Source organism: Felis catus, chromosome C1 (genome assembly GCF_018350175.1).
Source record: "Felis catus isolate Fca126 chromosome C1, F.catus_Fca126_mat1.0, whole genome shotgun sequence".
NCBI lineage: Eukaryota > Metazoa > Chordata > Mammalia > Carnivora > Felidae > Felis > Felis catus.
The window spans coordinates 129,890,235-129,912,108 of NC_058375.1; the positions used below are offsets into that span (position 1 = coordinate 129,890,235).

The window sequence follows — 21,874 nt, forward strand, 5'->3', positions numbered from 1 at the left end:
TTCGAGGGGGGGCGGAAAGCTCTCCAATTTCTTTAACAGATATCATTTCTTTCCAGCTTCCTGAGTGTGTTTTTTAACGAATATATCTATTTCATCCAAATTGTCAAATGGCTTTGTTATAAAATTTTTCAAAATGATTATCCTTTCACTATCTGTAGATTCTGTAGTGATGTCCTCTCTTATTCCTGATGCTGATATTATACATCTTTTCTCTTTTTTCCCTGATCAGTCCAACTATAGGTATATCTGTCTTAATGATCTCAAAGAATCCTCTTTTGGTTTAATTGATTTTTCTCTATTTTTTACATTTTATTTCTGTTTTGATATGTATTATTTTATGCCTACTGTTTACTTTGGATTTAATTTCCCTTACTTTGTTAGTTTCTCATGGTGAAAGGTCATTGACTCAAGACCTTCCCTTTTTAAATTTTTTTTAAAATACAGGTTTGATGGTATAAATTTCCAAGGGAAATATCCCACAGATTCTTTTGTGTTTCTATTTTCACTCAATTCAAAATAATTTCTAATTTCTCTTTTGACTTCTTTGATTAATGGATGATTTAAAATTCCTTTATTTAATTTTGAAGTATTTAGGAATTTTCCAAGGATCTTATGTTATTGATTTTCAGTTTAATTCCACTGTGGTCAGACAACAAACTCTGTGTGATTGGAATGAGATTTGTTTTATAGCACAGAGTATGATCTATCTTGGTAATTGATTCATGTGCACTTGAGAAGAATGTGTATCCTACTCTTGTTGAGTACAGTGTTATATAAAGGTCAATCAGATCAAGTTTGTCATGAGTATTTAAGTCTCCAAGTTCATTTGTCTATTTCTCCTTGCAGGTCTATCAATTTTTACTTCATGTATTTTGAAGCAGTTAATAAGTGCATAAATCTTTAGGATTACATTATTTTGATGAATTGACTACTTAATCCTTAAGAAATGACCATCATAATCATTACAAAATGAAAATTTTACAATAGACATAAAAATAATTTCTTAAGGATTATGAAGGATTATGCCTGGTAATAATCTTGTTCTGAAAATTCTTGTCTAATAGCCATCTCAGTGTTCTTGTGACTAATGTTAGCATATTTTTTTCTAAACTTCTAACATATTTCTGTCTTTATGTATGAAGTGCATTTCCTTTTTTTTTTTTTTTAATGTTCATTTTTCAGAGAGAAAGAGCCTGAGCAGGGGAGGGGCAGAGACAGGGGGACAGAGAATCTGAAATGGACTCTGCACTGACAGCAGTGACCCTGATGCCAGGCTTGAACTCACAAACTGTGAGATCATGACCTGGGCTGAAGTCAGATGCCCAACTGACTGAGCCACACAGGTACCCCTGATGTGCATTTCTTGTAGGCAGCATACAGTTGTATCTTGCTTTTAAATCCAATCTGATAATTTTACTGTTTTAATGGCAATATTTACAATATTTACATGTAATGTGATAATTAATATGGTTTGGTTTGTTTTCTATTTATCTTTGTTAAATATGTTCTTTGCTCCCCCTTTCCTTTTTTCTACCATCTTTTGGATTTTTTTTTTTTTTAATTTGCTCTCTGCTTTATTGGGCTCTTCACTATGCTTTACTTTAGTTATTTTATTGATTGCTTTACCTTATTACAGCCTATGTTCAAGTGATAGTATAACACTTAAGTTCCTCAAAAATAATTTTATAATTAGCACACATTAATTTCTCTCCTCCTGACCTTTATGCTAATGTTGTCATGCATTTTACTTATACATGTTATAAACCCCACAGTACAGTGTTATTTTTTGTTTGTTTAAATAGTAAATTATCTTTTAAAGGATTTGAATAAGATAAACAATTGATGTATTTACCTATGTAGTCACCAATTCCGGAGTTATTTATTCCCTTGTGCATATCTATATTTCCACCTGGTATTATTTTCCTTCTGCTTTAAAAACTTCTTATAACATTTCTTATACTATGTGTCCACTGGTGATGAATTCTTCCAGCTCTTATGTGTCTGAAAATATCTTTACATCACTGTTGTTGAAAAATATTTTAGCAGGACATAAAATTCTAAGCTGACAAGTTTTTTCATTACTTCATTACTTTAAAAGATAATACTCCACTGTGTTTTCACTTGGATTACTTCCAATTAAAACAAACAAACAAACAAACCTCTTTTCATTCTCTGTTGTTTTGTACATGTCTTTTATCTTTGGATACTTTTAGGTTTTTCCTTTTTTTTCACCATTTTTAAACAATTTGGTGATGATAAACATTGATGTAATTTTCTTCATGTTTTTTGCAACTGGGTTTCATCGAGCTTCTTGAATTTGTGGGTTTATAATGATTAAATTTGGAAAGGCTCTTGACATATTTTTTCAAAAAAATTTTTTTCTGTCTGTACCCATCTTTCTCCTGTGGGGGACTCTAATTACCCACACCACATATTAGGTCACTTAAAGTTGTCCCATAACTCACCAATACTCTTTAATTGGGGAGGGAGGGTCCTTTTTCTCTGTTTCATTCTGGATAGTTTTTATTGCTATGCCTTCAAATTCACTAATCTCATCTTCTGCCATATGTAATTTGCTGTTAATCCCATTGAGTGTATTTTCCATCCTAAACACTGTAGCTTTAATCTCTAGAAATTTGATTTTTTTTTAAATTTCTACTTAGCCCTTTAAATATATAGAATATAATCACAAACATTGTTTTGATGTTCATTGCTATTAATTATACCATCTGTGTCAATTCGGGGACAATTTTGACTAATTGGTTATTCTCACTGTGGGTTGTTTTCCTATGTCTTGGCATGCCTGGTAGTCTTTGACTAAATGCATACTTTGTGATTTTATTTTCTTGGGTGCTGGATACTTTAGAATTTTCATAAATCTTCTTGAGCTTTATTCAGGAATGATGCTAAGTTATTGAAAACAGATATCCTTTCAGGCTTTGCTTTTATGGTTTGTTTGACAGATTGAGAGCAGTTTTCAATCTAGAGCTAATTATTCTCCACTAATGAAGCAAGACATTTTTGAGTAAGCTACCCAGTGCCTTATGAACTATGAGTGTTTCTACTTGGGCTGAAGGGAACAGGCACTATTTCTGGCCCTATATGTGCTCCAGGCATAGGTTCTCTTTATTCCATCTAGAGGATACTTTCCTGAGCCTCAGGTAGTTTCCTCACAGCATGTGCTGATCAGGATTTTGCTGAATATTTGACACCAGTACCCCTACACCTGACACACATTTGCTTTCTGTGCAGTTCTCTGCTCTTTGTCTTTCATCCTATTAACTCTCACTACCCTGATCTCCCTGGACTTTCATGTCTGTGTCTTCAATTCATGGTCCTAACTGGGCTTCACCTCAGTTTCCCTTCCATATGTCAGGGCCTGAACACTATATCAAGTCAGTATGCTGGGGCAACACTGGATCTCACCTCTTTTGTTTCTTGTCTTTCCAGAATCATTGTCCTTTAACACCTGATACACAGTGTCTTTAAAACCATTGTTTAATGTATTTTGTCTGTTTTATTTTTGTTTGTTTTGGTTGTTATAGGTGGAAAGGTGAATCTAGACTCTGTAACTCCATCTGTGAGCTTTTCTTAAGAAGCAAAGGTAGTAGCAGGAAGGACTCTGAAATAGCCTATCATCAATGTCTTTATTTCTTTATATATAATGAGAATGGGTGGGAAATTTGGCTCAGATTATATATATATATATATATATATATATATATATATATATATATGTGTGTGTGTGTGTGTATATGTATAAATATTATATATATATATATATATTTGTGTGTTTACATAGTTTTTTGTTTCTAAGATCATAAAAAAAACAAACAAAACATAACACCGATGAAGCAAACACTGGTACCACAAACACATTCCTTCTCCAGAAACAAGAGAATTCCACTGGGAAATGCTCATTTATGGTGTGGTATCCTAGCCCAAGCTTTATCCTGACACTTTACACATCCAATTTCTCCACAGGGGTCTGATAGATGGGAAGTTTAAAGACCCAATATGTTATTAGCTGGGGAAATGGCAGTGAATGTGGAGGTAGGCCTGAACTAGTCATTTAAATTCAGTAGTAGGACAACAAACAAGGGGACCCTAACTTTCTGGCCCAACTTAATTGCAGTGTCTTCATCCTAAACCCCTACTACTTACCTCAATCATTAAGACTATTTTTATTGAAATACTATATGAAAAAAAAAAACCCTTAAAAGAACAATATATAATATTAATAATTATAGCAGTATTATTCGTGCTGACAAATCCTTCAAAGAGTCCATAGTTCCCCAAAGAAAGATTAACCAGGAGAATGTAAATCATAGATGAGGAAATGAATCTAATTGTCTTGAGGCAGTAAGTATCCTTTTTACCAGTCTTGGAGACGCTATGTGTCCACAAAGCTTAGCAATATACTCATGTCAAGGACAGCACATCTCTTCTGTCTTCTCAGCAAAAGTAGCCCTATTACTACAACCTGCTGCTCCTGTTCTACAATCTGCTTTGATCAATATTTTCTTAAGCTAGGAAGAAAGCTAACTGACACAGTTGGAAATGAGAAACTGGTCTTAGAAACCTGCTGACAGAGACTCTTAAAAACTGAGAACAAACTGAGGGTTGATGGGGGGGTGGGAGGGCGGGGAGGGTGGGTGATGGGTGTTGAAGAGGACATCTTTTGGGATGAGCACTGCGTGTTATATGGAAACCAATTTGACAATAAATCTCATATATTAAAAAAAAATAAACCTGCTGACAATATAAGCTAAAAAAGACATGTTTGGAAAACTGGAATCAATATTTTCAAAATAATAATTTCTAGATTTTAAATAGCTATGGTTTGGTCTCCAATAGTAAGTCAATGGCAGCTAAGAGTATCATATTATGAATTATAATAATATGAAGGATTCTACTGATTATGGCCTTGTCATGATGCTCATAAAATTCTAACTCTTGCTGCTACTAAAGGTAGTCTACACAAGTACAGACCCAGAAATCTGAGTCATATTATGACTGAAATATATGTTCCTACTAGTATTCAATGATGCCTGAAAGGATATCAAAAGATACCAACATACAATAGTCAGATATAAAGTATTATTGTGTTTTTTTAATACCTAATATAAATAACAAAAGGAATTAATTGTATGAAGAAAGCCCATCTTGGTTAGGTAGCCCAACCTCAATACTAAGCAGGAAGATTAATCTCTCGAACATAAATACTTAGTGAGACACATCACTGCTGTGACAATAACTGACTTTCACTGCAAGGTTTATTGATCTCTTAAGACAGATTATCCTTTGTGGCTACATTTTAAAATTTTTTCTTTAATGTTTTATTTATTTTTAAGAGAGAGAGAGAGAGAGAGAGACACAGAATGTGAGCAGGGAAGGAGAAGAGAGAGAGGGAGACACAGAATCTGAAACAGGCTCCAGGCTCTAAGCTGTCAACACAGAGCCTGATGTCGAACTTGAACTTGTGAACTCCAAGATCCTGACCTGAGCTGGAGTTGGACGCTTAACAGATTCAGCCACCCAGGTGCCCCTCATGGCTACATTTTTAAAAAGTCCTTCCCCATAATCTTCTCGAGAAAGCCAAACTCCTTTATTAATTTTTTTAACAACTTAAATTTAAAACAAGGTGACATTTTTCCAAGTAGGTTTGGTTACATCAGTGGTTCTCAATTTGGAGTGCTTTTGCTCAACCTTGTCTCCCAGGGGACACTTGGCAATGTTTACAGATGTTCTGGCTGTCAAAACTGAAGGCAAGGGTGCTAACTGGCATCTAGAAGATAGACGGAAGGATTCCACTAAACAGTTTACCTTGTACAGAATGGCCCCCTAGAATAAAGAATTATCTAGTCTCAAATGTCAACAGAACTAAGATTAAGAAGTGATGTGTTAGATGTGATGCCGCTAAACTCTGTATAAATTCCAATTGGGAAATACCTTTGCTGCTGACTTTTAAAATTACATTTGTTTTAAGAAAAAATAACTAGTCTTATTTACTGTTTTTAAATAACCTCTTGCAGTTGCTTAGCATTTTATCCTTTACAAAATCCTTTCATATGTTTTAATCTCATTTGCTCTTAGATCTGATGAAGTTATATTTTTCCTGTTTTACGACCAAGGGCCCTATTGTACAAGAGGCTTAGGAACTCGAGCAAGGTCACGCAGATTCAGACTCTGGATGAAAAATCTAGTGCCCTTTTTTGGTATCCTACAGCTGTGGCATTCTTGTTAAGAACATTATATAAAAAGGAATTTAAACATTAAAAAACCAAATCATTGTGCATCCATGGTGATATGACTCCAGAAGATAGATGTCATATGCTCTAAGGATGGAAAGTGGCAGAGAAAAGGGAATAGGTTGGGTATTATGGGAAGTGGGAAGCAACTATGGGAGATAAGGAGAAAGAACAAAGACATTACTCAAGACATGTGGATAAATACAGACAGATCCATAAGTTTAAAATGACTACTACTTCTCTCTGAAAATCATTCTTTGTCCAACAAACGGGAAAAGATTCTTATGAAAACATAAAATGGATAAATGTGCTGAGTCCAACCAGAAAAAAAGAAACCACATTCATTACTTCAAACAGAGAATTTGATACAAGGAATCTTATTGTATAGGTGATGGAAAAACTGAGAATCCAGGGATTAGCAACCAAAGGAAGCCATAGCACTTTTAAACAGACAAGAGAGAGGAAAAGGTATTGCCAGGGCCCAAGGCTAATTCCATGGTAGACTTATCCAGCAGGAGATGGGACGTCGGAGGATACTTAGCTGTTGCAGGGAACAATACCTATGGCAGAAAGAGAAGGGAAGAAATACACTGGTTTCTTCCTTCCTCCCACCCTCGAGGTTCCTGATAGTAGGTTCCTGGCTTAACCCAGCAGGTAGTCAGCTGACACAGGGGCTTGGAAAACAACCTGGAACTGACTAAGATTTGGAGCAGAGAAAAGCAAGGGAAGGATCTGAAGGAAACAAGCTCAGAACCATCACATTGGCCTGTGGGCATTTTGCCAATGCGAGGATACCACAAATTAGATCAAGACATCAAGTAAACATTCCAGTACTAAATCACCTTTTCCTTCAAGGTAAGAAAAACATCTTAGATTTACCCTGGACCAAACAAATAAGTACACTAAAATTCAAACTCAGAAAAGGAATTTGACAGATGAAGCACAAAAACATTTTGTGTAAATATCTAGACCTAAGTAATTACAACTGAGAGAAATAAAAAATAGAAACAAACAAACAAAAAAGAAACAAACAACCCAGCTCTAATAGGTGTTCAGAAAGGACACTTGGATTTTGTCACATCTCTTTTGCACACAGTAGGCTCTATATTCAAAGTAGAAGCAATTTCTTGCTGAGCTCTTGATAACATGAAAATGAAAACATTTGTCACCTTTTCCTCTCAAATTCGTAGACTACAGCAGAACACAATTTTTAAAAGGCCAGCCTAATTTTCTTTCTGGGAAAAAACAAAACTGAGAAAGTAGACTAAAGAGGCAATAATGTATTGTTGTAGACTCTCCTTAACTGGTTCACTATGTGCACTGAATATGCATAATTTGATTTTAAGAAGTATACTGAAATTGTAGAATCACTACCAAAAAACAAGGTATCATAGAAAGTAAAAGCCAAACTTCTCGTGGCTATTTCAGTAATGCTTAATATTTAGAAGGACATAATCTAGGATAATTACTGGGGACATTTGGTTTCTTATATATACTCCCCATCTGAAATAGTGGGTGATCACAAAAACCTCCAGAAAAGTATAACAGTAATGCTGTTTGTAACTGAGGCATAAAAGGCCTCCAGGGAAGGAGATACCTAAAGTAGATAAATGTGAACAAGGCACTTAAATATAAAAATGTAACGTATGATTTCTGGTAGCTATCCTGCCTCAGATACAAGTGGGCCTCACTGGTCAGTCCCAGCACACAGGGTAAGACTGTAGCATCTAAAATGCAGTACTGGACCTGTCACTTTGAATGGAGGAGCCACCAGAGAGCTGGATGCAGCTGCAGACTTATGAGAGTCCGATGTGCAACATCATCATAGCTACAGGGTCAAGCAAACAAATGCCTAATCCAAAGCTGTGGTCTCCTGGGGGCCGGGGGCTTTAAGATAGTAATGGTGGGCCCACAGTGGTAGAAGGAGCACTATGAAAGCAAATCCAGGGTCTTGTGATGCTGTGAAATCCCAGCAGGCCGGCTGGCATTTGTAATAAAAGGAGTGTCTGTGTAAACAGAGTGAATAAAATGTGAATGACTGAGACAGGGGATCAAACAGAGAAGCCCAGCTATTAAAAACTGGAAAAGAAAAAGATTTAAGTGATGACAGGAAGTAGAGGGGAGGGCTTGAACCTGAATCAAGTGTGGAAGTGCTTATGTCCTTCCCTTCCAGAGCCATTTTTTAAATCCTTTTAAGGTTCGGGTTCTCACTAAATAAAGGCACAGCCCCCAGAGCCTGTAAGCTTTTCCAGGTTTTATAAGATTGAGTGCAGGAAAAGAAAATGTCTTGGATCTAAAATATGCAGAAAAATGCTAAATGCCATTAATAAATATTTCAAGAGGAAAATTATATGAATCTCTTTCATTTTGCATAACCAGACATTGTATTTTTCATGTGGGGTATGGTTATATTTTCGTGTTTGACAGGATGTGGGATAAGGCCTCTAAAAGAATTTCCAGGGATTATGTAGCCCTTGAGTTGGTCCATCTTTAGCCTGGCATAGTTCAGGCAGGGAAGGTCAAGAATGTGTTAGAAATTCAGTAAGGATGGGCAGGCAAGGAGAGGAAGGCAGAAACCCAAATCACGAAGCCCAAAAATGTGGGGGTGGGGAGAAGAGGGAAGCTTGGGGAAGGGTGTCTGAGACAGATGCGGAGGTTGGGTTTGACCGGGTGCTGGGAGGTGCAGCAGTGTCCCCGAAGATGGCACAGTCTTGTTTCTAATTTTGGAAATGGCCAAACCAGGGTTTCCAAACTGGCAGGCAGGCTGGTAGCAGAGGGCTCTGACTAGCAGAAAGAACCATCTGGAGGTAGGTGGCCACTTGATGTTATGGAGGGGTATGAATGCAGAATTGGTAACAGCTAGACAGCAGGTCTTAGTTTCTAAAGGGGGTAGGTGGCAGAAGGGAAGAGAGGACTGAGCCGAGAACTCAGTCCTTCTAAAGCAGCGAAGCAGTGAAAATCAGTGAGTCAAGGAACACTGGGTGCACAGAGGTTCCAAGGCTCCCAGGTTCACCTAGCGTGATTGGCTACTGGGCAATCCTAGGAACATTCCTGGAGCTCATGCAATGGGACCTCTGGGACCACTAGATCAGGGGTCTGGGAGCAGGGCCCCTTGAGAGGAGTGGTGGCTTTGAGTGAAACAGGAGGTCATTGGAGATTATTCTGGAGGCAGGGCCCTTTAATGTGTCCAGAGAAAATGGCCATGGAGCTGTTGTTTAAGTCACGGTCAGAGGGGAGTAAACTGAAGTGATCCCAATTTTCAAGGACAAAGCTAGACAGGGAACCATCCAATGGGATTTGCAGGGGCAGATGTTTAACTAAACTCCCCCAGCCATAAATTGCCCTGATAGGCAGAAGGGTGTGTCTCTCTGGGAGGGGACCAAAGACCCTGACCTGGAGACATTGTGATGACTGAGCAGAGATAAAAGAGGAGGAGACTGAGTAGCTGTACTTCTAGAGCCATTTGAGGCTGCTGCAGAGGCTGGTGACCTCTAGCTGGAGAGCACAGTGGAGAGCTCTAGGCTTCCCTTGGGACTATTTCCAAGGTCCAGAATCAACCACAACTTCTCAAGTTACCTGAGAGCAGAGCAGGGGCAGGGCCAGGACACCAGCAGAGGAGAAAGAGCTTAGCTAGCCAAGCTGAAGAAGACAGAGGTCACTAGGGACTACTAGATCATGGCAGCAGCAGCCGCCTGGATCCTGGCACAGTAAATGATTTCCAGCAGCTGTAAGTAACCTTGAAGAGAGCAAGTTCTCAGGGAATGCCTGGAGGGATGCTATAGAAGCTTTGGATAATCCTGTCACAGAGATCATTTTTGTTGTTTTTCTCCTTATTAATAGTTGTAAATAGAGAACTTGTATATAGGGTAACCAAGGTTTTTCCAAGACCATTTATTGCCTAGGTAGAGGTACAGTATTGCTCTTTCTCATTCATTGGGTATTAGTGATCCAGAATCTAGGGATAACTAATGTTTTAAGAGCCTCAGAATGTTTCAAAACTGATTAAAATTAATATTTAATTGAGTGGCTATAAAATGTAACAATGCCAACCAGTGAACTGCAACTCAACGCTTATTCTTCAAATGGTGATAGAAGAAAATCAGCAAAAATCATCTCTTATAGGAGACCTCATAGATTAGCCAAAGGACCAAAGCATTAAATACATGAATGCATATTTAATTTGAAATATGAGAGTATCCTGAAATATTTGACATAATGTGGCTGGGGACATGAAAAAAAAGGTGCCAAGGAAGGACTTAAACAAAAATGATCCTGTTCTCATAATTCTGGATGGGTCCTATCTCAGTTTTCTGGGAATGATTTTTCAATAAGTATATCAAACTTACTGATCTTTTCCTGCTATAGGCACAGTACACAAGGGCTTTAAGTATTAATTTAGAATTCTAAAGTTTTTGGATCCTCAAAAAAAATTTTTTTAATGTTTACTTATTTGTGAGAGAGAGAGAGGGACAGAGCGAGCATGGGGAGGGGCAGAGAGAGAGAGAGACAGAGAGAGAAAGAAACTAAAGCAGGCTCCAGCTCTGAGCTGTCAGCACAGAGCCAGACGCTGGGCTCGAACTCGTGAGCTGTGAGATCACGATCTGAGCTGAAGTCGGACACTTAACCAACTGAGCCACTAAGGTACCCCAAGTTTTCAGATCTTTAATAGATGAGTATCATACAATGCAAAAGCACTACAAAACTAGGAATTCACAAGCAAGGTAAAAAAACAAAGAAATGGAGACATGGTGAGAGAAAATGAAATTACATGTAAAATAACTCACAAGTTATTAAACAAGAGCTTTAGTGTTTTCTTTCAAATAAAGAAGCTAAAGTTTATAACAGTAATAAATAATGAACAACCAAGTTCTTTTCTTTCAAAATAAATTCCAAAAGCTACATGTTATGTTAAATGTTTGATCACAAGTGTTAGTTTATGAAAGTAAGGCATGAGTTTGGTTCCCTTGAAGAAAATTCAAGATAGGAGGGGATAATAGTTAGAAAAATATGGGGAAGCCAGCTCACTCGGAGAGAAGAGTTTGGTGGACCACTTTAGGAAGGGTGAGGGTAATAGCAAAATGTCCAGGGAAGCACAGAGAGTACCTCACTTAGGATTCATGAATTATATTGTGTTTGCTAAAAAGCATGTTACTACTGTCTGGACTCTAAACCCAATATAGTAATGAATTTGCAAACTGTTTGCCACTGCATGCTTTAGTTTTTAACAGCTAGAATTGGAAAATGATAGTACAAAACAGGTGGTAGTATGGAAGGCAGTGGTCAGTCCATTGTATGGTTACCCAGTCATGAAATGGGAGCATCTCTGAATTTACAAAAGAGGAATAAAATGCTGCAGTCACTAAACTATCAAAGTGGGATGCTTGGTTGGCTCTTCAGATGAGCCCCATAGAGTTGGGTCAAGAAGATCCACAGGCAAGTTCTGATCTGTGCTCATGAAGCTCAGAAAATGATTCTCCTGATCTTTACTAACTGCCAACCTATTAATTACAATAAGTAGAACTTCTAAGTTGTCCACTGAGGAACCTGGATGGTTTTCTATAGAAAACTGACAATGAACAGAAAAATGAGTACCAAAAGTTTCCTGTTGTCTAAGGAATTGGATGACCCTAATGGTTAATGCCTCAAGCAATGCAAACCCGATAAATGACCGGTGGAAGCATACTATGCTCTATACTAGTGATAAAACTGTTACTTACCTGTATAAAAACCACTTATGGCGGCAATAAACTATAGCCTAGAATAGTGTAGTTTTTCAATAGGTATCCAATAACTTCGAAATCAAGAAAGGTAGTTCTTTAGGGAACTGGTACTATAGAACAAGCTTTAATCCAAGCTTATTGACCGTAGAGCCATCTTTTACTTTGCCAAACCATCACAGTTTTATTATTAGCATTAGTTACAAGCCATATTTATTCTTTATCAGAGGCTGAAGTCGCCAAGAAAAAAGAATGGTATGTCATAACACTACACAGAGATCAAGCCTAGGGAAAGGACTCTATGAGAATACTGTGAGGAGCTATTTGACATCCTTATGGTAAAATCACCCCTAACTAGAACCCAGTCAAGTGTCAAGGGTAAGCCAAGTACCCACTCGTTTCTTAATTCCCAACTGAAAATCTACCTCAAGGATTTACTATAATTTGATTGATTGAGTATATTACATGTATTAGTGCCTAACAACGAGTGATCAGTGGAAGAGAGGGTGTGACAGAATCTTAAGGGGTTGAAAGAGCTATAAGGCCTGGGCAAAAATTATACATAATTTTCACTGTCACATATCATAAAGTTAACAGAGACCTACAAGAGTACAGCAACTAGTTTTAACTTTTTTCTTTATGTTTGGACGAGAACTTTTTCACTAATATTTCCTCTCCCCGCCAGTCCCTAGCATAATAACGGTCACTTCCACTTCTGCTTTTTAACTTTTGGCTAAGTCAATTTTGAATTTTATGGTTATGCTGATCTTACCTTTTTTTCTGAAAATCTTTGATGCTGGTTGTATCCCACACGTTTTGGGTGTTAAATACGTTGAATAAGGTAAAGTAGTATGAATTTGAAGTGAGGGAAATCTGCTTTCCCAGTATTCAAACTCCACTCACCCTTGAATGAGTTACTTATTACTTCTGATCCTCAGTTGCTTTATCTGTAAGGTGGGAATAATCTCCACCATGGAACTGCAATGAAGTTGAGAGGATTTAAAAAGATCGTACAGGTCTTTGATTACAGTGCTCAAAATAATGTTTTTCTTCCACCTCTCTTTTTTTGGGGGAAAGGAGGTAAACAGTTCACGGATGCGCAGTTAAAGTGAAAGGAATGGGGGCGGGGGTCCTTCAATGATATTCATGCCTGCTTTGGTCCCTCAAACCTCTTTAAAGGAGAATATTCTTGGCAGCTACAAGTTTTCTCTCACGAATGCTGAATGACGTTCTGTTTTCACCTTTCTTTAAACTCCATAAGGCAGTCTCCTCATCTCTTCAGACATTTGCTTAGATACAGCATAATTTACCCACGTCAGTCATGGGATGCCACCTGTTCAGTGCTTTGCAAGCAACCTCGGCTGCCTCTCGGCGGACCCCCTCCCTTCCTAGGCCTGAGACTTCCTTTTGAGGCTCATCTTCTCTAACCGAAAACCGTTCCACTGTGGCACTTCATTTGCCTACCCGGAGTTGTCTGTATTTCTAGCTGGAGACGTACACTGCTGTTTTTGTTCTATCCCTTCACATAGTTACGGGCTCGCAACAAAGGTTCAGTAAAAGTTGCATATTGGCTTTCTAGTCTGCTACAACCTCAAGGAAATCGTACGGAGAAACAGTTGGCCTCCTTTCGCACCCTACGTCTCTCGACTTAAGAGGCGTTATCAGTGGACTTTTTAGGTAAGGAAAGTTTAAGGCTGGGTCGAAGGAGATCCCCGCCAGGCGAGGTAACTCATCCTCTCCACCGCGGCCGGTGGGCGGACGCGCCCTGCTGAGAGCCCAGCGCCTGGCGCAGGGAGCGGCGGTGGCTTCCAAAACCCGGCGACGGATCCCGGCCGGCCCGGAAGTGCCCGGCGCGGGAGGGAGGGAGGAAGAGCCTTGCGAGCCCACGCCGCCGCCGCGCGCACGCGCCCTCGCACGCTGGGGCTGGGGCTGGAGTCGCAACTCGGAAGCCGGAGCCCGGACGGGCCCGGGGCCGGGAAGGGGGGGGGCTGCGCGGGGGCGGGAGCAGCGGAGGCGGCCGCCCCTGGCGGCGGGTTTGTTTATCCCGGGGAAGAAGTTTAGGAGCGGGAGATAGGGAAGCAGGGCGGGCCGGGGAGGAGGGATGCGGCTCGGTGGAGGCGGCCGCCACAGGGACTCGCCGCCATCACCTTCGCTGCCGCCGCCGCCGCAGCCGCCGCCTCAGCGGGAGAGGAGCCGCTGCCGGGACTGCCCGCCGCCGCCCCGCACGTCAGGGTAGGTGCCCCTCCCCCTCCGAGGTCCCCGCCGCACCTCGGTCGCCTGCTCCTCCAACCCCTCACCCCTCCCACTCGCCTGCGCTGGAGCGAGGCGGCTTTCTTCTCACTCACTGCGCCCCCATCCCTTTTGGCCCGGGACCCCTGCTCCGGCGGCGTGCCTTCCCTTTCTCAGGGCTGCCTTCCGCCCCAGCCCCACCCTCCGCCCTCCGGGCCCGTCCTCCCCCTCGCTAGTCTCTGCTTCCCCTGGCGATCCCCCGCCCCCCCATCGATTTCCCAGCCTCCGCCTACCAGGATCCCCTAGACTTTCCTCCACAAGCCTCGCCCCTTTCCTTCGCCAGTCGGCCTCCTCTATACCTGTATACCTCCACTCCCGCCCTTTTATTTTCCCCACCGGGAGTACAGCCCAGAGAGGGAAGCCCCAACCCCACCCCCACCCCCCAGCGTCCTCACCCACACCTCTCATCCGAAACATATGTATGTGTGAAGTTATTCCCATTAAGCCCATTGTAGGGTAAATTCTCCGCTCTCCAGCCAGACCATTCAGTGTTTACTGCGGTGTTCATGCAACCTACCTCTTCCTCCAAGCACACATTGCCGTGTCACAGATTCTCTTTCAGGTTCACCAGGTTACATTAAGCTAACTCTGTGATTCAGGGTCCAAGTCTTCACTTTCCCCTTTTATTCCCTTGTGCTATCCTTTCTGTTAACTCTTCTTCCTCTTGAGCCTATGTGTGCTGAATAAAGGGAAGGGAATGATCGAGTTTTCTCCTTTAGAGCAGTAGAGTCGGTACACATAAGATTCACCTTTTGCTTGGCCTAACTTTTGGCTTCTTTCTCTGTGAATTGTGTCATTCAGCCATACTTTTTAGGGTTTTGGTTCTTTGTCTATATTTGAATAATCTTGGGCCTAGATATCCTTTATAGTACTTGTCTTCCCGATTTTTCCTTGCAGCTTCAGAATCCACTGTTTCTTAGAAAATTTAAGTAATAAAAGGTTTATACTTTGGGAAATTACATCTCCGCTGCCATAATGGGAAAGGTGGAATATTTCAAATGATCATCCTGTTTATTCTTGAGAGAAATGGTGCCTAATGGTTCAAAGCTCAGATGTAGCCATACTGCCAGGATCTAAACCCCAGCCTTGCCATTTACCAGCTCTGGCCTTGGGCAAGTTACTTAATCTCTTTATGCCTCAGTATTCTTACAACTATAAAATGGGGATAGTGATATACTTGATAAGATGGTAGTGATAATTGCATAACTTAATGCAGGTAAAATACAACAGTACCTGGCACGGTAAATATTCTTTACCATCTCTTAGCTTAACTTGGTTTGGCTAATGGTAGGTTATTTGGGGGAAGGAAGGTGGGAATAGAGAGCTGCTTTTTGCTCTTTTTTATCTAACACCTTTTTTGATGTAGATATGATTCATATTCTTTTACTGTATAAATTAATTCCTTCTGGTGTGAAAAGTGCAGTTTTAGCTCCCTATTTTCAGGTAAGTTACCAGGCTACAAGCAGGTCAGTCCCAGCTTCAGGTATCTTTGTTTTGAGAATAAATGAAATTGAAATACATAGCAGGTTTATCATAGTGGAAAATGAGGATTTTACTGATAAGAATTTTAGTATGCTACAAATTAAATACTGAAAACTGTTCACACCCATCTGTCCTTTATATTGAATTGCTATTCATGAGGTTGGCTTCATTCAAAAGACGAGTGGCTTTTCTCTCTTAAGATGTTATGTTTGTTAACATGACCATGCCTTGATGTTCCCCAGATTTTACTCACTCTTTAAAACCCTGACAATTTCTGTCATATCTGCTTACTTCCTGGGCATTATTATTTTCTTGATACTTTTTTTTGTAACAACACAGTTAAAATCCAAATAGGTACTGTTTAGTATTGTTATAAATAGTGATATATGCAACTATCAAAATAAAGATGTTTGCCCACATATAGCTTAAAATTATTTTTTGTGTCACCAATGAAATGTACTCCAAACTTTTGAGTGACAGCGCCTTTGCTTATGCTGTTCTCTGGCCTACAATAACCTCTACTCTTTTCCCCACATATCCAGAGTCTACCTATCTTCCACATCGTTTTTGTCAACACTGGTTTCTCTGTCTCTTGGCTTTCCTCCTGTCTACATTCTGCATTTTTGACTTTGAATAATACAAGCCCTGGTTCAAGAAAAATGACTCCTCTAGAGAAAGACTTTGGAAGTTTATAGGAATTTTGAAGGTGTGGAATAAAATTGACACTCAGCATCTACTCTGTGCTAAGCACTCTTCCTTTGGTTTTGTATATATTCATTCATTCTAAAAATATTTAATAAGCACTTACTTCATGCCAGGCATTGAGGATACATAAGAGCAGCCCTTCTGAGCCAAGAGTTCCAACGAATATCAAGCCCTAATGCCCTAAGGCATCCAAGGTATGTAATGAATTGACTCCTCTCCTGTGTACCTGAGATGGGACTAGCTGTCTACCTTGAGAGCGAGCTGAGGAAATAATCACTTAACTCAGTTTCTGTAGGGCTTAATTCTTAGAGAACCCTGGCTGAGAAGAGCTCCGTCAGCAAATAATAATATGAACTCTGCTTTTTTGTAATTTATTTTAGAATGGCACTGACAGACAATAAGCCAGTAAACAGATAAAATTATTTTATAAGAGAGCACTGGTAATATTACAGATAATGATAATCACACTTATAAAACCCTGTGCCAGGCACTGTTTTGAATAACTTAATGTCTTGTTTAAACCTCCTAACAATCCCTTGAAGAAGGCTTTATTATATCTCCACTTCACAAATAAGGAACCTGAGAAAGTGAGAAATTACTTAACTTCCACAAAATCATACAGCTTTCTGAGCAATGAAGCCAGACGGTATTGTTGTGGTCTATTACCTTGTGTTGTCTCTCAGATCTTCCAGTTCCTTGTTGGTTACTTTACACAAAGTTCTTTACCTTTCTGGGTTTTGACAGTGAGGTTTTCCTGTGACAGTGAGGTTTTCCTGTCTTTTTAGGTTGTTTAGGGAAGTAAAGGAGTTGTAACTTTCATAAAGCGCATGGTATACAGACTTATCCCAAGTCTTGTGTATGATTAGATATTGAAGATACTTGCATTTTATTCACTTACGATAAGGTTATTGAACAACTGATCTGTGCCAGGCACCATGCTAGGCTCTGGTGAGGTAATCGAAGGAGTCTACCTGTATTCATGGACGCAAAAGCTATTGGCATAAAGAAACTAAACAGATAATTACAAAAATAATGATCACAATTATGATAACTGCCACACAAGAAAGTTATTGTAAGCAATGAAAACCCACTAATGTATCAGGGAATGCTTCTCTGAAGAAATGACTATTAGGCTAAACCTGAAGGAGTAACTGGAGTTACCCAAGTAATGTTGGCAATTTCAGCTTTTTAGAACTGAAAAGTCCTGTAGGGGCTGGACCTTAGTATGTGAAGCTGGGTGATGTAAAACATACCACAATGGTTAATCATTGCTAAGCATTTTGTACTTAAATCCCAAGTGCAGTGGGAAGCCACTTGGTAATGTTAAAAGGCTGAATAAGTTACTTACGTTTTTACTATAAAATATCACTTGGCGGCTCTGCGGAGGACAGATTGGAGAAGGGCAAGCATAAATGCAGGGAGACCAGTTAGGCCAGTGCTTCTCAAACTCATCTGTGGAGAACAACCTGTTTTGGATTGATTTGGTTTCTAATCTGTACTGGTACTTTAGTGGCACAGAATATGAATGACACAGAAATGAATGTTGTGGCAGTGTCAAATTGGTATAAATATTTCTAAATACTTCTCTCAGTTTCTGTCTTTATCTTGTCTCAGACCAGTAACAACGGTTCATGGACCAGTGTTGGTCTATGAACCACACCGTTGCCAGGATGGCAGTGATAGAAAGTAGCTGGATTGGGGGGAAGTAAAATTGATAGGATTTGGTGGTGAATTAGACTAAGGGATCTGGAGGGAGGAGAAGGCAGATTTCCAGGGTTGGTGGTTCTTGTGCCTAACATAGGGAATACTGGGGAGATGAGCAGTTTCTTGTTTATTTGTTTCTGGGAAGCAGAGAGAGTATTGATGATAGTTCAGTTGGGAATTGTTAATATATGGCTTACAATTAATATCTTAGTGTGGGCAGTGGGGGATGAGATTCCCTAGGGAGAGAGGTAATAAAGGAATATAGTAGTCCCCTATGAATCTCCAACATGAAACATCAGGGAGAAAATAATGGAACAAAGGAGACTGAGAAGATGTAACCAGAGTTGGGAAAAAAATTTACCCCAAGGCAGGAGACTATTTGAGAAAGAAAGGAGTGGGTAATCAACTATGTCAACTGTATTGAATCAAGCTGAGAAATCAATTAAGTTGGTAACTAAAAAGTACACTTTTGATTGAACAACATGAAGAAAATTTTATATTTCTCAGTAGTTGTCCATCCATAAACTAGTTGGTGATGAATTTGTTTTAATCTGCCAAAGCAACAGTCCTAAATTTAGGATAAAATTATATTTATAGCATGAGCCATCTTTCTTCCTCACTTCAGACCCGTGTTTCCATTTATCACCATCTAGATGTTCTATAAGTATCTCACATTCTTTTCTACAGCTCATTTATTCAGAGCATATTCCAACAGAATATGCTTTTTAAGTACTATTAGGCATTGAATACTAAACTTTTAGAAATGCAATTACACTTCAGAAACTAGGGGAAATGGACAGTTAAGTATTGTTATAGTGTGATCAGTGCTGTCGTTGCAGCTTATTCAGGTTACCTTGGAAGCACAGAGAAGTAGCATCAGAGAAGGCTTTCTTAGGAGAATGACACTTGAGCAGAGTGTTTCTGAAAGACAAGTAGAGAGGTGGAAAGGGCAATGCAGTGATGAGGGGTTCAAAGAAATGATAGGTATTTTGGAAGCATGCAAAGTCAAGGAATTGTGGCTCTAGCATGTGCATCATAGGCTAGAGAGCTTGACTGTGCCATTCAGAAGTTCTTTTCTTGAACTTGTATACCTCTTTCTGTTTGCCATTTTGATTAATATTATTACCACCCATATAGGCACCAAACATGGGGATATCTGCTGATTATCTTCAAAAATTAAAGATGATCTTTGTTGTAGCATTTATTGTCCAAGGTGATGTTTTATTTTTTCTGGTTAGCTTTATATTTTATATGTTATAGAATCATTAAGTAATTGATAGCATAACTTAAATATCTGTTATGCTTTAGTGATTTTTTTTTTTACGGGAGAAATTTTATATGTATAACTTTTTCTCAAATGTAGAGAATTGAAAATGAAGGCCTTGGTAAGAATTGCTAAGAGTTTGCTACCAAACCTCAGGTATATGGTCAATGATGGTGCTTTTGGACTCAGAAACACTACCCTGAGGCCATAAATACTATTTTAGGTAGTTGTCTAAATGTCTCTGGATTTACCCTCTTGCGCCAGAGGAGGACACAGTTTAATTGCAGGGATTACTTTCTGAAAAATACTGCAATAGGCCAAACCTAATTGACAAGATCAGTCTCTTAGAAAATAGTGTATTAAAAGGGAAAATGATGTTAAATGGATTTTAAAAATACAGTAAATATTCTAGAGTTCATCTGCTTATGTTTATTTATTTATCGTGAGAAAGGGAGAGAGAGAGTGCATGAGCAGGGTGAGGGGGCAGAGAGAAGGAAGAGAAAGAACCCAAAGCAGGTTCTGTGCTGTCAATGCAGAGTCCAACGAGGGACTCAAACTCAGGAACCATGAGATCATGACCTGAGCCAAAATCAGGAGTAGGTTGCTTAATCAACCAAACCTGACAGGCACCCCTAGAATTCACCTATTTTAAAATAAGAGGGGAATGGGCTTTATCGAAACTTTCTTCTGAATTCAGTGAGTTTTTTTTTTTTTAATTTTTTTTTTCAACGTTTATTTATTTTTTTGGGACAGAGAGAGACAGAGCATGAATGGGGGAGGGGCAGAGAGAGAGGGAGACACAGAATCGGAAACAGGCTCCAGGTTCTGAGCCATCAGCCCAGAGCCTGACGCAGGGCTCCAACTCACGGACCGCGAGATCGTGACCTGGCTGAAGTCGGACGCTTAACCGACTGCGCCACCCAGGCGCCCCTCAGTGAGTTATTGTAGAAATGTTGCCTTTTTTTTTTTTTTAAGTTTATTTATTTTGAGAGAGACAGCTTGAACGAGGAAGGGTCAGAGAGAGAGAGTCCCCAAGCAGGTTCCATGCTGTCAGCATAGAGCCCGATATGGGGCTTGAACTCATGAGCTGAGATCATGACCTGAGCTGAAATCAGCAGACTCTTAACCAACTGAGCCACCCAAAATGTTGCTATTCTAATCTGCTGAGCAGTCTTGCTTAAATTTTGTATTATGAAAATTGTAACTTTTTAAAAAAAATTTTTAAAGAAAATTGTAACTCTAAGTTTATTTTTTTTTGTTCTTACTGGCTTTAGTATCTTTTGCTCTTGCCTTCTCCCTGGTTTTTAGTTCTTTAAATCTTACTGAATTCTTGTAAAACAACTGTATATTTTTTATATATTACGATGGTTCTTACAGGTGTACTTTTTCAGGGCTTTTATTTATGTACATGTGTAGAGCTCCTCTTTCTTGCTTTCTTCAGACTTGCCTACATGTTCTAAAGGAGGACAGAATAATTATTAGTATTATGTTCTGAATTATTTTCTATAACTACTGTATGTGAAACAAAACTTTACATAGGTAAAAGATAGATTAAAAAAAATGTCTACAAATATAAAATTGCATTACCTTAGACCATAGTTGGGGTAGGTTGTTTATATACCTAGAACTAACATATAATGGGAGTAATTTATCTGTACAATATGAATATGCTTAGAAAATCTTCCTTTGAGGTTGTCATATTTGTTTTCATTCTTTGTTCGATACAGGAATAAAAATAATCAGGAATGACGATTTAAAAAGAGATGTTTACACTCCTATTAAGTAATGTAAGATCTCAAAGGTTGTAGTATGACTGAAAAGTAGTATGATGCTTTTAAAATACTAGAGATTTGTTAGCAAAGAAGGAATCATTGTTTCCTCTCTGGGTATATTTTTTGAAGCAAATTTAACAGTTTTCTATTGTGTAGATGCGTTTGTGCTTCTCTTACTCCCCCTCCCAAGGGAATTAAGTGATTTTTTTTTTTTTCTTTTTCTTTTCCTTTTTTTTTTTTTTTCAAGGTAAAGAGTGCAATTGACTCAAGGCACTTTTTTCACTTGTAATTTGGTTATAATTTTTGGTGTTTTAGTGGGAAATTCCCCTGAAAGGTAAATAGTTTTTATCATGTAAGTAAAAAACAAAAACAAATCCACAAAACCATTATTGAATATAAATTCATTCTGAAATTGTGAAGGCATGTATCAACACAGGAAGCTTCCAAATAAGTTAATTTATTTTAATTTAATTAAAATTTTGGTAGCAATTAGGATCAGTTTATTTTTTTTTAATTTTTTTTAATGTTTCATTTATTTTTGAGATAGAGAGAGACAGAGCATGAGCAGGGGAGGGTCAGAGAGAGAGGGAGACACAGAATCCAAAGCAGGGTCCAGGCTCTGAGCTGTCAGCACAGAGCCTGACGCGGGGCTCGAACCCACGAACTGTGAGATCATGACCTGAGCTGAAG

At 39.2% G+C, this 21,874-nt stretch overlaps 1 protein-coding gene and 1 long non-coding RNA gene across 6 annotated transcripts in view; one reads left to right on the forward strand and one right to left on the reverse strand.

Annotated features, from left to right (window-relative positions):
* Positions 1-13,837, reverse strand: part of LOC111561846 — a 388,482-nt gene extending 374,645 nt beyond the window's left edge. For all 3 annotated transcript variants that reach the window (XR_006583156.1, XR_002744788.2, XR_006583157.1), the window contains exon 1: positions 12,741-13,837. This is a non-coding gene — a long non-coding RNA (uncharacterized LOC111561846). The remainder of the gene's footprint in view (positions 1-12,740) is intronic.
* Positions 9,704-21,874, forward strand: part of SPOPL (speckle type BTB/POZ protein like) — an 83,141-nt gene continuing 70,970 nt past the window's right edge. Inside the window, exons 1-2 of one of the 3 annotated variants that reach the window (XM_023259293.2) lie at positions 14,030-14,200; positions 16,558-16,638. The gene's annotated coding sequence lies outside the window, so the exon portion shown is untranslated. Of the gene's footprint in view, positions 9,979-14,029; positions 14,201-16,557; positions 16,639-21,874 lie in introns of those variants that run through there. The other 2 variants (XM_023259296.2, XM_023259294.2) reach the window with 2 other exon arrangements.